Source organism: Lissotriton helveticus, chromosome 7 (assembly GCF_964261635.1).
Source record: "Lissotriton helveticus chromosome 7, aLisHel1.1, whole genome shotgun sequence".
NCBI lineage: Eukaryota > Metazoa > Chordata > Amphibia > Caudata > Salamandridae > Lissotriton > Lissotriton helveticus.
In genome coordinates this window covers 468,768,997-468,781,833 of record NC_136068.1, presented here as the reverse complement: position 1 = coordinate 468,781,833, position 12,837 = coordinate 468,768,997, and the positions used below count along the sequence as shown (strand labels likewise).

The window sequence follows — 12,837 nt, the reverse complement described above, 5'->3', positions numbered from 1 at the left end:
ATGAACTCCATCAGGGTTTCAAGATCACCGGTCCAGATAAAAAAAATATCGTCAATATACCTCGACCAACTTGTTATATTCTCGGTAAATGGTGCCAGCTCATTAAAAATGTGTTGGTCCTCGAAGGCCGCTACATATAAGCATGCCAGGCTAGGGGCACAGGTAGCCCCCATGCTGGTGCCTTTGATCTGTTTATAAAAATCATTTTTGAATAAAAAAATATTGTTTTTTAAAATTATTTCAGCACATTCTAAAATAAATGTTGCGTGATTGCTCAGATCTTCATGTCCTGTTAATAAGAGGCCCTCTAACATCCTGATGGTATCATCCTGCGGGATATTAGTGTAGAGGGCCTCTATGTCTAAGGTGACTAACCACTGGTTATTCACATCATAAGCTAACCCCTCAATTTTATCAATCATGCAGGTGGTATCCTTAATATATGCTTTTTGAGTCGTTACCATGGGTTGCAGGAATTTGTCGATATATTTACTCAGTGGTTCAGTGACAGAGTTAATGCTCGAGACAATAGGCCGCATGGGTGGGTTGGATAGACTCTTGTGGACTTTAGGAAGTCCATAGAGTGCTGGGATAACCGGGGCCTCATTTTTTAAAAACCTGTATTCGTCAGGGCAGATCACTCCGTCTTCCTTGGCGAAGTCGAGTAAGTTATTGACTTTTGTAATCAACGCATTCCATTCTTGTCTGGAAGATAAACAGTAATGTTCAGAATTGTTTAGAAGGCCCATCATCCTATCGTTGTAGTCCTCAGTTGTCATCAAGACAATACTACCCCCTTTATCTCCTGGTTTAATAGTTAAATTCTTATTGTTTTCTAGATTTGTAAGTGCTATTCTTTCAGCTGAGTTTAGATTATTATGACCTACCACAGGGTGACTCAAGAGGTCAGAAATATTGCTCTCTATGACTTTTTCAAAAAGGTCTACTTGTTTGTGCACCATATTAATGTTAGGGGTCCATTCGGATTTTGGCTTTAAGCCCGATTTGTTTATGGGGCCCTCTTTTGGGGGTTTACCTCTAAAGTAGTCCTGGAGGCGGATTTTTCTAAAAAATCCCTGTAGGTCTCGTTCTAAATTGTATTTGTCAACTCTGGTGCTTATGGCAAATCCCAGTCCCCTTTCCAGAACATCTGTTTCAATTTTACTTAAGGAGATTTCCGAAAGGTTTATAATCGCAGCTTTTTGGTCTAGTCCCACTTTGGTTGGCTCCTTGTGTAGTACCTCCTCTGCTGTTGAGGTTGAGGGAAAAACTTGCCCCTCCCATTGCCTCGTGATTGGTTTTGATGGTGTTGTGGATTCCCCCTGCCTCTCTGTCCTAAAAAAGATAGTGAGTCTCTATTAGGTGTTGAAGTTGATTCTCCTGCTTTATTCTTATCATGTTGGTTTTCATTTTCAGACTCCGTGCTTGTGTACGATGAATCTGTAAATGTCACCCTTTTCTTAGGATATCTATGTCTCGGTTGTTGCCATTGATTCCTATTGGAGAAGCTTTCCCTAGGGCGGTCGAAGAAGTCTTTTTGGGTGTACGGGTAGACTATCTCGGTACTGTAATTGTTTACATCTTTATGGAATTTATTACTTTTTTTGCCAAACAGGTAGTCCCTGTAGCCAGAGACATCCTTCTGGATCTCATCTAATTTTTTCTTGGCGTCTTCATACGCAGATGTGTCTAGTTTGGCTTCTAAGTCTTCTATTTCCTTTTTCTCTATTATTAAGATGGCAGTGGCGGTTTCAATTATAAGCAGCATCCAGTCCCTGCTACACCTATTGGCTATCAGGGTCCAGTTTTCAATGAACTTTTCGTGCCGTATGAACACTCCAGGTTCATTTCTTACTTGTAGGCCACTAGGAATTATACCCTTTTTAAGATAGTCAATTAAAAAGTCTGCATGAAGTTCTGTGCGGACTAACTTCTTTTTATTATTCCACAACTCTTTCCATTTTTCTTCATCGTTATTAGAGGTGGCTATCGATGTAAAATTCTTAGAGGTGCCATTTACAATTTTATTAAATTCCTCTTCGGAAAATCCATAGGTTTTTAAGACATCCATTAATTAATTTAGATGCTTATGTCGGACAATGCCGTGATCTGAAAATGTGATCAGAAGATTTGTGCCTCCCAGCTAACAAGCTGTACAATTCAGATTCAAAAGGATGGAGGATCCCCGGTTTTGTTTTCAGGGTAGGGGAAAGTCGAACATACAAAAAAAGCAAACCCTGTAAAAATAGTCGCAGGCTAGGATTGCTGTTTAGAGTGCTGAAAAGGGGTATAGAACTATTCTAATATTTAACCAGAATATCTGCTGGCCACAAAAGACAATGATACGGGGCTACAACTTATTATCTACACACAACATATGAAGTAAACAACGCTAGTGCTGGAATGATTAAAAGTTTATACACAATTTATTAGCAAACCTCCCACCTGGGTTACAATCTAAAACAATTTTATTTGTAGCAGCATATACAGAAATAAAACACAATTTTAAAATTTAGGCAAAATTCTACAGTCAAAGTATTGTAAAAAAAGTCGACGCGGCGTTTCGGTGTAATTGGTCTTGACACCTTCTTCAGGACACAAACATTTGACTTCTTTATCTATAAACAGATAACAAGATTTAGCATCACATTCTCTTGTCATTACATTTTTCTGTAGGCCCTGTCTCTTATTTATATATATCATCTCCATTAGGCATTTTTTCTCAAAACTACTTTACTACCCCATTCTTTTCTAAAAAGATATATAATCAGCCTCTCAGTCACTTTACATACGGTGAGTCAAAAAACATACATTGTTTATATTTTAAATACAACCTATGCACTATTGGTGGTACATTAAAAAGAGCAAGGACTGATCTACCTTTTATCTTGATTTAGAGAGGCTTTTCAATTGCCTTCACTCTTGTATAGTGGTCAGATCACCAAGGAATCTTCATGGTATTCCATACATGAACAGACGATCTAAGTGCAAACAGTGCAAAAAATGGACGGTGCCACTCCTTAGTACTAATGATACTCATGTTCCTAATGCATCTAAATTAATTAATGGATGTCTTAAAAACCTATGGATTTTCCGAAGAGGAATTTAATAAAATTGTAAATGGCACCTCTAAGAATTTTACATCGATAGCCACCTCTAATAACGATGAAGAAAAATGGAAAGAGTTGTGGAATAATAAAAAGAAGTTAGTCCGCACAGAACTTCATGCAGACTTTTTAATTGACTATCTTAAAAAGGGTATAATTCCTAGTGGCCTACAAGTAAGAAATGAACCTGGAGTGTTCATACGGCACGAAAAGTTCATTGAAAACTGGACCCTGATAGCCAATAGGTGTAGCAGGGACTGGATGCTGCTTATAATTGAAACCGCCACTGCCATCTTAATAATAGAGAAAAAGGAAATAGAAGACTTAGAAGCCAAACTAGACACATCTGCGTATGAAGACGCCAAGAAAAAATTAGATGAGATCCAGAAGGATGTCTCTGGCTACAGGGACTACCTGTTTGGCAAAAAAAGTAATAAATTCCATAAAGATGTAAACAATTACAGTACCGAGATAGTCTACCCGTACACCCAAAAAGACTTCTTCGACCGCCCTAGGGAAAGCTTCTCCAATAGGAATCAATGGCAACAACCGAGACATAGATATCCTAAGAAAAGGGTGACATTTACAGATTCATCGTACACAAGCACGGAGTCTGAAAATGAAAACCAACATGATAAGAATAAAGCAGGAGAATCAACTTCAACACCTAATAGAGACTCACTATCTTTTTTAGGACAGAGAGGCAGGGGGAATCCACAACACCATCAAAACCAATCACGAGGCAATGGGAGGGGCAAGTTTTTCCCTCAACCTCAACAGCAGAGGAGGTACTACACAAGGAGCCAACCAAAGTGGGACTAGACCAAAAAGCTGCGATTATAAACCTTTCGGAAATCTCCTTAAGTAAAATTGAAACAGATGTTCTGGAAAGGGGACTGGGATTTGCCATAAGCACCAGAGTTGACAAATACAATTTAGAACGAGACCTACAGGGATTTTTTAGAAAAATCCGCCTCCAGGACTACTTTAGAGGTAAACCCCCAAAAGAGGGCCCCATAAACAAATCGGGCTTAAAGCCAAAATCCGAATGGACCCCTAACATTAATATGGTGCACAAACAAGTAGACCTTTTTGAAAAAGTCATAGAGAGCAATATTTCTGACCTCTTGAGTCACCCTGTGGTAGGTCATAATAATCTAAACTCAGCTGAAAGAATAGCACTTACAAATCTAGAAAACAATAAGAATTTAACTATTAAACCAGGAGATAAAGGGGGTAGTATTGTCTTGATGACAACTGAGGACTACAACGATAGGATGATGGGCCTTCTAAACAATTCTGAACATTACTGTTTATCTTCCAGACAAGAATGGAATGCGTTGATTACAAAAGTCAATAACTTACTCGACTTCGCCAAGGAAGACGGAGTGATCTGCCCTGACGAATACAGGTTTTTAAAAAATGAGGCCCCGGTTATCCCAGCACTCTATGGACTTCCTAAAGTCCACAAGAGTCTATCCAACCCACCCATGCGGCCTATTGTCTCGAGCATTAACTCTGTCACTGAACCACTGAGTAAATATATCGACAAATTCCTGCAACCCATGGTAACGACTCAAAAAGCATATATTAAGGATACCACCTGCATGATTGATAAAATTGAGGGGTTAGCTTATGATGTGAATAACCAGTGGTTAGTCACCTTAGACATAGAGGCCCTCTACACTAATATCCCGCAGGATGATACCATCAGGATGTTAGAGGGCCTCTTATTAACAGGACATGAAGATCTGAGCAATCACGCAACATTTATTTTAGAATGTGCTGAAATAATTTTAAAAAACAATATTTTTTTATTCAAAAATGATTTTTATAAACAGATCAAAGGCACCAGCATGGGGGCTACCTGTGCCCCTAGCCTGGCATGCTTATATGTAGCGGCCTTCGAGGACCAACACATTTTTAATGAGCTGGCACCATTTACCGAGAATATAACAAGTTGGTCGAGGTATATTGACGATATTTTTTTTATCTGGACCGGTGATCTTGAAACCCTGATGGAGTTCATCACTTGGCTAAATTTAGGCGATAATAATCTTCGCTTTACCTCTAACTATAATAAGGAAAGCATAGATTTCTTAGACATTAAAATCCGCGTGGAGAATGCAACTTTAGGTGTCGACCTTTACACCAAACCCACGGACAGAAACACTTTACTTCATTATGAAAGCAACCACCCAAGATGCCAAAAAGATAATATACCATTTGGCCAATTTTTAAGGATTAGGCGTAACTGCACCAATATAACTGATTTTAATAAACATGCCGATGCCCTATCAGAGAAACTAAAAACCCGCGGCTATCCCAAAAGTCTAATCAGAAAAGCCTACAAACGGGCCAAATATTACAATAGGGATACTCTGTTTGATAAGGACAAACAAGAAAAAAATAAGAACCAGGATAAATTAATTTTTGTTACTAACTATAGTGCAATTAGCAACAAAATTAAAAACATAATTAACCGCAACTGGACATTGCTTAATGACAGGCAAGAAACGAACATTCCTAAACCTATGTTTAGTTTCAGACGGAACAAAACTATAAGAAATTGTCTGGTCCATACCTTTCAAGATGAAGTCAAAGGGAGACAGGGAACTATCGATAGGAACCCTTTGCCCACAGGGAATTTTTGTTGCAACATGTGCACAAACTGCCAAACAATGATGAAGGGCAATAATATCAGTCACAACGGGATTGATCACAAAATCAAAAGTTTTATCAATTGTAAAACAAAAAACCTAGTATACATGATAAAATGCCCATGCGATAAGGCATATATAGGTGAGACAGCGAGAGAACTAAAGGTAAGGATAACAGAACATAAATCTGCAATCCGAACCAAAAAATTGACTGCTCCCTTGGTGGAACATTGGATCAAACACGGTCATATAATAGAAGATTTGAAATGGGGAGGAGTAGAAGCAATCTCCCACAACACAAGGGGCGGTAATGAAAATATGAAAAGGAAAAAAAGAGAACAGTTCTACATGTCCCTGTTCAATACCTTTAGAACAGGTCTGAACAACAGAGATGAGTGGGAAAGACTGATCCTGTAGAGAAATATAAACTCAGATAGTAAAAATGGGAAATCAGTGTATACTGTATGAGAAGTACCTGTTTTGATATTCTTTCCCCTGAATTACCTTCTGTAGGAAATTGATGAACTGGTTATACCTATAATCTTATAATCTTGGATTATGTTCTAGTATTGTTAACTTAACACATAAGAAATGTGACGTATGTCTGTGTCTGTTCTCATATATGTTATATGATGTATTACCATAACTGGCTAATGTTCTAAACTGGATGTCTGATACTCTCATTATGACGGCCATTGTGAATAGTTAACAACCAACGAGTAAACACCACCCAGTGTAAGATACTTTTCTGTCCATATAGCCAGAATAGATTGAAGAATATTACTATAAATATAGACCAGTGAACTCTCAAGCAATAGAGGAAGGTCCGCTCGTGAATAGGCGGATGTGTTCCCATACCAATATGGCCGCCACAAACTGCCGTTTGTGATCACGGTAGAAAGGACACTTTAAAATAGATAACTAGTTAGAAACAATACACACAGGCCGTTTTGGTCTATTGCAATGTTCTATAATAAGAGGGGCCACCAACACCACTAAATTTGAATATTGCTTCAATCAGTGTCGATATAAATCACTGGGGCCGAAATTTCTTCGGCGCCATATCCTTCGGTAGTAATTAAAATGAGTAACACCAAAGCAAACAGATCGCATTTTGGACTCGATCCTAATTGAGATGAGGGCAATATATTATATCAAAATATTCTATCCCTTTACCCGCCCGCAAAACAACGGAACACATTACAACTACTTCCGGGTGAACCCGATCCGGAACTGAATAAGAGTGGTCCGTAGGTTTCTGCTCTATTCCAGCCGATTGATGCGAGGGAGCAGGACACGGAGGAACAGGGAGGCCGACCAGAAAATTTGAGGTATGTGTAGAAACGAGCCCCTAGGTCTTGACACGCAGACGAGTAGGCGGCAGCCCCGCAGTATGCCATCGTTTTGATTTAAACCTTTTGAGTTAAATCTTTGATTCAAAGTTAGCGAGTTGTAAACATGAGAGGGAGATGAGTATAATCCGGGATCCAGGACAGCTTGCTCATAGAACGCTCTTTATATAACACGAGTGTTATGCTTTAAACTAATAGAATAGGGTTATAATGCCTTTATAAATATAAACAGATTTGCGAGAGCCAGGACAGCTTGCCCATAGAACGCTCTTTACATAACACGAGTGTCATGCGTTAAGCTAACATAATAGGGTTAAAATGTCTTTACAAATATAAACAGATTTGTGATACGCAGACAACATGAGCATGACCAATGGAGGATGAGATAGGAACATCAATCCCAGGTGTTTTAAAGAATGAGAGCTAAATATCCCTTCTTAATATTTATGCCTGCAGTATACATGCCTTCTAGGCGAAACAACTGAGAAGACCAGAACAATTGAGAATTCCCAAACAGTTTGAACCAGAACTCCTACCCGCATCTATGGGGTGAGTAACGTAATTAGGGCCGGACATATGTATGTGTGTGATCGCTCCAACTAAGGAGTCCCCTAATTTAATTATTTTCTTGCTCAGGACGAGTCGTTATAGATAAAGAACCTAAGGGGAAGAGCTATATTGAGCACCCTGTATGAAATTCGGTGGTTCCTCCGTGCATAGACAATCCCCAGTCCGCAACATAAGGTAAAATAACATATTGTTTGCCGAATGAATTGTGGCAAGGGGAACATGAGTATCATTAGTACTAAGGAGTGGCACCGTCCATTTTTTGCACTGTTTGCACTTAGATCGTCTGTTCATGTATGGAATACCATGAAGATTCCTTGGTGATCTGACCACTATACAAGAGTGAAGGCAATTGAAAAGCCTCTCTAAATCAAGATAAAAGGTAGATCAGTCCTTGCTCTTTTTAATGTACCACCAATAGTGCATAGGTTGTATTTAAAATATAAACAATGTATGTTTTTTGACTCACCGTATGTAAAGTGACTGAGAGGCTGATTATATATCTTTTTAGAAAAGAATGGGGTAGTAAAGTAGTTTTGAGAAAAAATGCCTAATGGAGATGATATATATAAATAAGAGACAGGGCCTACAGAAAAATGTAATGACAAGAGAATGTGATGCTAAATCTTGTTATCTGTTTATAGATAAAGAAGTCAAATGTTTGTGTCCTGAAGAAGGTGTCAAGACCAATTACACCGAAACGCCGCGTCGACTTTTTTTACAATACTTTGACTGTAGAATTTTGCCTAAATTTTAAAATTATGTTTTATTTCTGTATATGCTGCTACAAATAAAATTGTTTTAGATTGTAACCCAGGTGGGAGGTTTGCTAATAAATTGTGTATAAACTTTTAATCATTCCAGCACTAGCGTTGTTTACTTCATATGTTGTGTGTAGATAATAAGTTGTAGCCCCGTATCATTGTCTTTTGTGGCCAGCAGATATTCTGGTTAAATATTAGAATAGTTCTATACCCCTTTTCAGCACTCTAAACAGCAATCCTAGCCTGCGACTATTTTTACAGGGTTTGCTTTTTTTGTATGTTCGACTTTCCCCTACCCTGAAAACAAAACCGGGGATCCTCCATCCTTTTGAATCTAAAAGAAACTCTTGCCAGCTCTGGGAAACAATGGAATCATCAAATTATAAAGGTCATAAAAACGCTAGACAATGACAACTCATTCCTAACCGCAGACACTATTCCATACACAGTCTGGAAAAGGGTTATCAATTAGCAGGTCAGACAAATTTCCTACCGGATGGACATCCAGGTTCTAAAAACAATAACTATTCTGCTTCCCTTGAATAACTCATACCTCCCTGGGGTACCTCAATCTTACCTCCTGGAAAGTCTGAACGCAGTGGCCCGGAAGAATATAATGTCCATGTGTCTCTTAGGTCTGCGCTCCACTGCCTTCAACCGATGGGCTCCAACACGTGAGGAGGGGGCCTGCAGACTGTGCAACTACAGGTCTGAATCATGGTTGCATCTTCTGTGCTGTTGTCCCGCCCTTGACGCTCCCAGAAGACTTCTTTTAAAACCCTTATATTTAAAATGGGGCATCAGAACATGTTGGGAGGCATCGGCCCTTTGCTTTACTTCCTTAGACACTCAAGTGCTTGCAAGGTCTGGAAAATATGTGAAACTCCTGGTCAATCTCTTTTTACCCTCTCCTGCCCCTGCCATTCCAGTTTCCCTCCCCCTAAAACTTATCACCAACTTTTTTTGCCCCCTGTTCTAGCATTCCTGTACTAATTAATTTTATTCTTGGCTCTGGAAACCTGTTACGTGATTATAATGGTAACTACAAGACTGCCTTGTTAGCTATATGTATATGAACTTAAACTTGATGGTTTTCTTGGTTTTTGCTTTTAACGTGGTAACTACACTATGATGACACTCTATTGCAATGGTTTTAATTAACTGTGCTAATTTAAGAAAAACCTAAACCCTTGACCGTGGCCCAACCGGGGGTGGGGGGGCTCATGTTTAAAAAGTGTTGGAGACAGCCTCTTTTTATTATATGGTAACATGGATTTGTGGTTCCTCCGCTGATACTCCTTGAGTCTGCAGCAGCATTTAAAAAAATGACTTTCTTGACTTCAGAGCGGTTCCTCTGGAATGCCCCCACCAGCCAAGGCCTTGAGGGAAGGGTATCCCTATATGCCCCCCATGTGTTGTTTTGTAAATGTTTGTTCCTTTAGGAGACATTGTTTGAGCGCCAAGTGATGAGGTCCCTGGGGCTTAACTGTGACTCAGGGCGGGGGGTTTCATGCCCCCCTTCCAATAAAAAGAAAGGATTTGGCCCTGGGGATGGGGCCCCGACGGCATCTAAGAGGCTTGGGGAGGGAGGCCAAACACTCCCCTCCCCTGAAATTAAAATCAGCCTTGGGGATGAAGAGGACTCAGAGAGGGGACCCACTCCCCATCCCCATTAATTTACCTATCTGGGGCAGGAGGCCCCTGAGGCCTCAATAAGTCTCCGGGATAGTGGGCGGGTGGGGGAGGGGGCAGGGGTTGCACACCGCCCTTCCCTATCAAATACATTTTGCCACCCCCTGGCCCTGGCCTAGTGAATGTCTTTTTTGAAAAGAGCAGGAGCCCACATTTTCTTTCTTCTTCATTTTACAGTGGATTTGCAAATTTGTGGTAACATTTTTTCAAACAATTACATGTTGGCCCCAAGGAGGTCTCTCTGGGACCACTTCAAGGCTTGTGGGCGGCAGGGTATCCATACCCTGCCCCCATATGTTTTATAAGGCTTTTATTTTTAGGACTGGGGGTTAAGTCCCCGAGTCCTAAAATAGCTGCGCATCATAGGTAAGCTGATGTGCTGCCAGACAAAAAGATCTTATCTCAAGAACTGTTGGCTCCACACATCCTCTGTGGCATGAAACATCTATACACTTTGAGCCTTAATTTTTCAAAAACTACTACACAGATTTACACTAAATCACAAAAAGCACACTTTCTGGACTAGATCTACCTTTCTGAGAATTCGGTGTAACTCCGTTAAGCAGTTTTTGCAGTATCTCTGTTAATTTTCTTATGGAAAAATTAATGGGGAAAACACATTTTGGGTCCAGGCTTGATGGATCACCCTGAAACTATCCAGGGACGAGCTGAGTTGGATGAGTCGTTCTTTGAGACATTTCTCCAAACAGCAACAAAGTTATATTGCAATGTTTGGCTGCCAGCAATCAGATATCCGTCTTAAATTTTTACAACATACGGGGGACCCTTTCATACTGTGGAAAAGATTGAAACCGGAATTTCTAGCTGTCCAGTCTGAGAAAATGACAGCTGGATTTTTACTGCATTGCCTTGGTTCAGAAGGTCAGGAGATAATAGGAATTTACCCCAGGTTTCGTTATTGTATGGCAGTTGGGATTGGAAGGAATTTGACAAATTGATGACTAGCCACTCACCTAAGTGTGGTGAAATACCTTGGAGAATTTGTAAGTGTTACAAACCTTGAGTACAATATTTTTTCAGTTTTGGGTCTACGATGTTGAGTCGCAATGAATGATCTACATAATCTTAAAAAATCAAATAAAAGAAGTTGTAAGTTTTGGAGAATCAAATATTGAATTAAGTAATAGCTACTGCAAATGCAAATAAACTGTAAGTAACCTTCATGAAGACGGAATAAAGAGAAAGGTCAACAATTATGATGTTTGCAGTGTGTCAGTAAGCCAAGCAGGTAAGTATGAAAAAAACAGTCTAAAATGTTATCCTGCAATTAAAATAGGCCCAAGCTGGACTGACTTAATGGGACACCAGGCTGCATCCAAAACTGTATAGCTGAACTCCCCCAACCCTGAAAATAAACCAAAGGAAGTGGTTCACAGTTTACTCATATGCACATACAACATAAGATTTGCTACTGTGTATAAAATAGCTCTTGGCTATTAGGAGTGACCTTGAATTATTGAAATACTCTATGAGTTTCACATAAAAGCTGTTTTTCAAATACTTTGGGGCATATTACCAAGCAATAGCGATAATTATTGCTATTGCTTGGTTAGAGATCAAATTTTACCGCTAAGCTGCGGCGATTTTTATCGCAGATAAACCTTGGTATTACCAAGGTTTATCGCAAATGCGATAAAAAACGGCCGCAATGCATGAATATCGCTGAAAAGTCCGCGATATTCATGCATTACCGAGCTAATGCTCTTAGCCATGTTATCCACCTCTCATTGGATAACATGGCTAAGAACTGCTCAGGGCAGGTGTTAGCTTTTTGAGATATTCGCGCTTAGCGCGAATATCTCCAAAAGTTGGTAATAGGAGATAGCGATGTTAGTGACTGTTTCCAGTCGCTAACATCTTCGCACGCCCACTTTGCATATCATTAGTGATAAATATCACTGACATGCAAAGTGGGGCCCAAGATGGTCGCTATTTCCTACTAGCTGTCGCTAACTGGTGTTAGCGACAGCTAGGTAATAGGGAGATAATTTTATCTCCGCTTTCTTGGCTTTTAAAGCCAAAAAAGCGGTGATAAACCCCCTTGATAATATGCCCCTTTGTTTTTTTTCTTACCAAATGTACCTGTAAAATGATGTTAAATGAATCATTAGAGAACATCACTTAAAAATGTGTCTGGTGCGAAGCACTTTTTACCCTTGATCTTTCCATCAAGGGTCTCATTTACTAGTGAAACATGTACCTGTGTTGAAACATTTGTCAAGCACGTTTTTAGCAATGTCTTGCTCATCCACAGGGCTTTCTTGTGACCCCACCTAGTGACGGAGCACATCCCTGCAAAATACAGCCAATAATCGCTTTCTGAGTGCTCGAGAAATATTACAATAAATATGTTTGTATTTTGTCGGGAGAGCAGGGAAATCCTTGCACATTCATCTTTCTTGCTAAGTCAGCCTGGAGTATCCCTCTTTTTCACCATCTATTTTGGCTTGCATGGGGGCTTGATGTGACACAGGGGTAAGCAATCTAAGAGAACAAAGTCTCATGAACGATTTACCAGCCAATGGATCTGATTGCAAGTTATTTGGATTGAAGATCCTGTTCATCTCACCAGATACAAAAATGATATCCCAGGATTCGGAATGTAATGGGTGTGATACATAGCACCTATTCCCAATTTTTAGGGATTGACATTAATATTTTGGTGCTTATCACT

At 39.7% G+C, this 12,837-nt stretch overlaps 1 long non-coding RNA gene across 1 annotated transcript; it reads right to left on the bottom strand.

The window, feature by feature from the left end:
- Nucleotides 1–2,407: 2,407 nt before the first annotated feature.
- Nucleotides 2,408–2,993, bottom strand: LOC144766819 (uncharacterized). The gene is made up of 2 exons (XR_013597940.1): nucleotides 2,881–2,993; nucleotides 2,408–2,618 (listed from the first exon to the last, which is right to left on the bottom strand). It is a non-coding gene; the product is annotated as an uncharacterized LOC144766819 (long non-coding RNA).
- Between the last annotated feature and the right edge of the window lie 9,844 nt (nucleotides 2,994–12,837).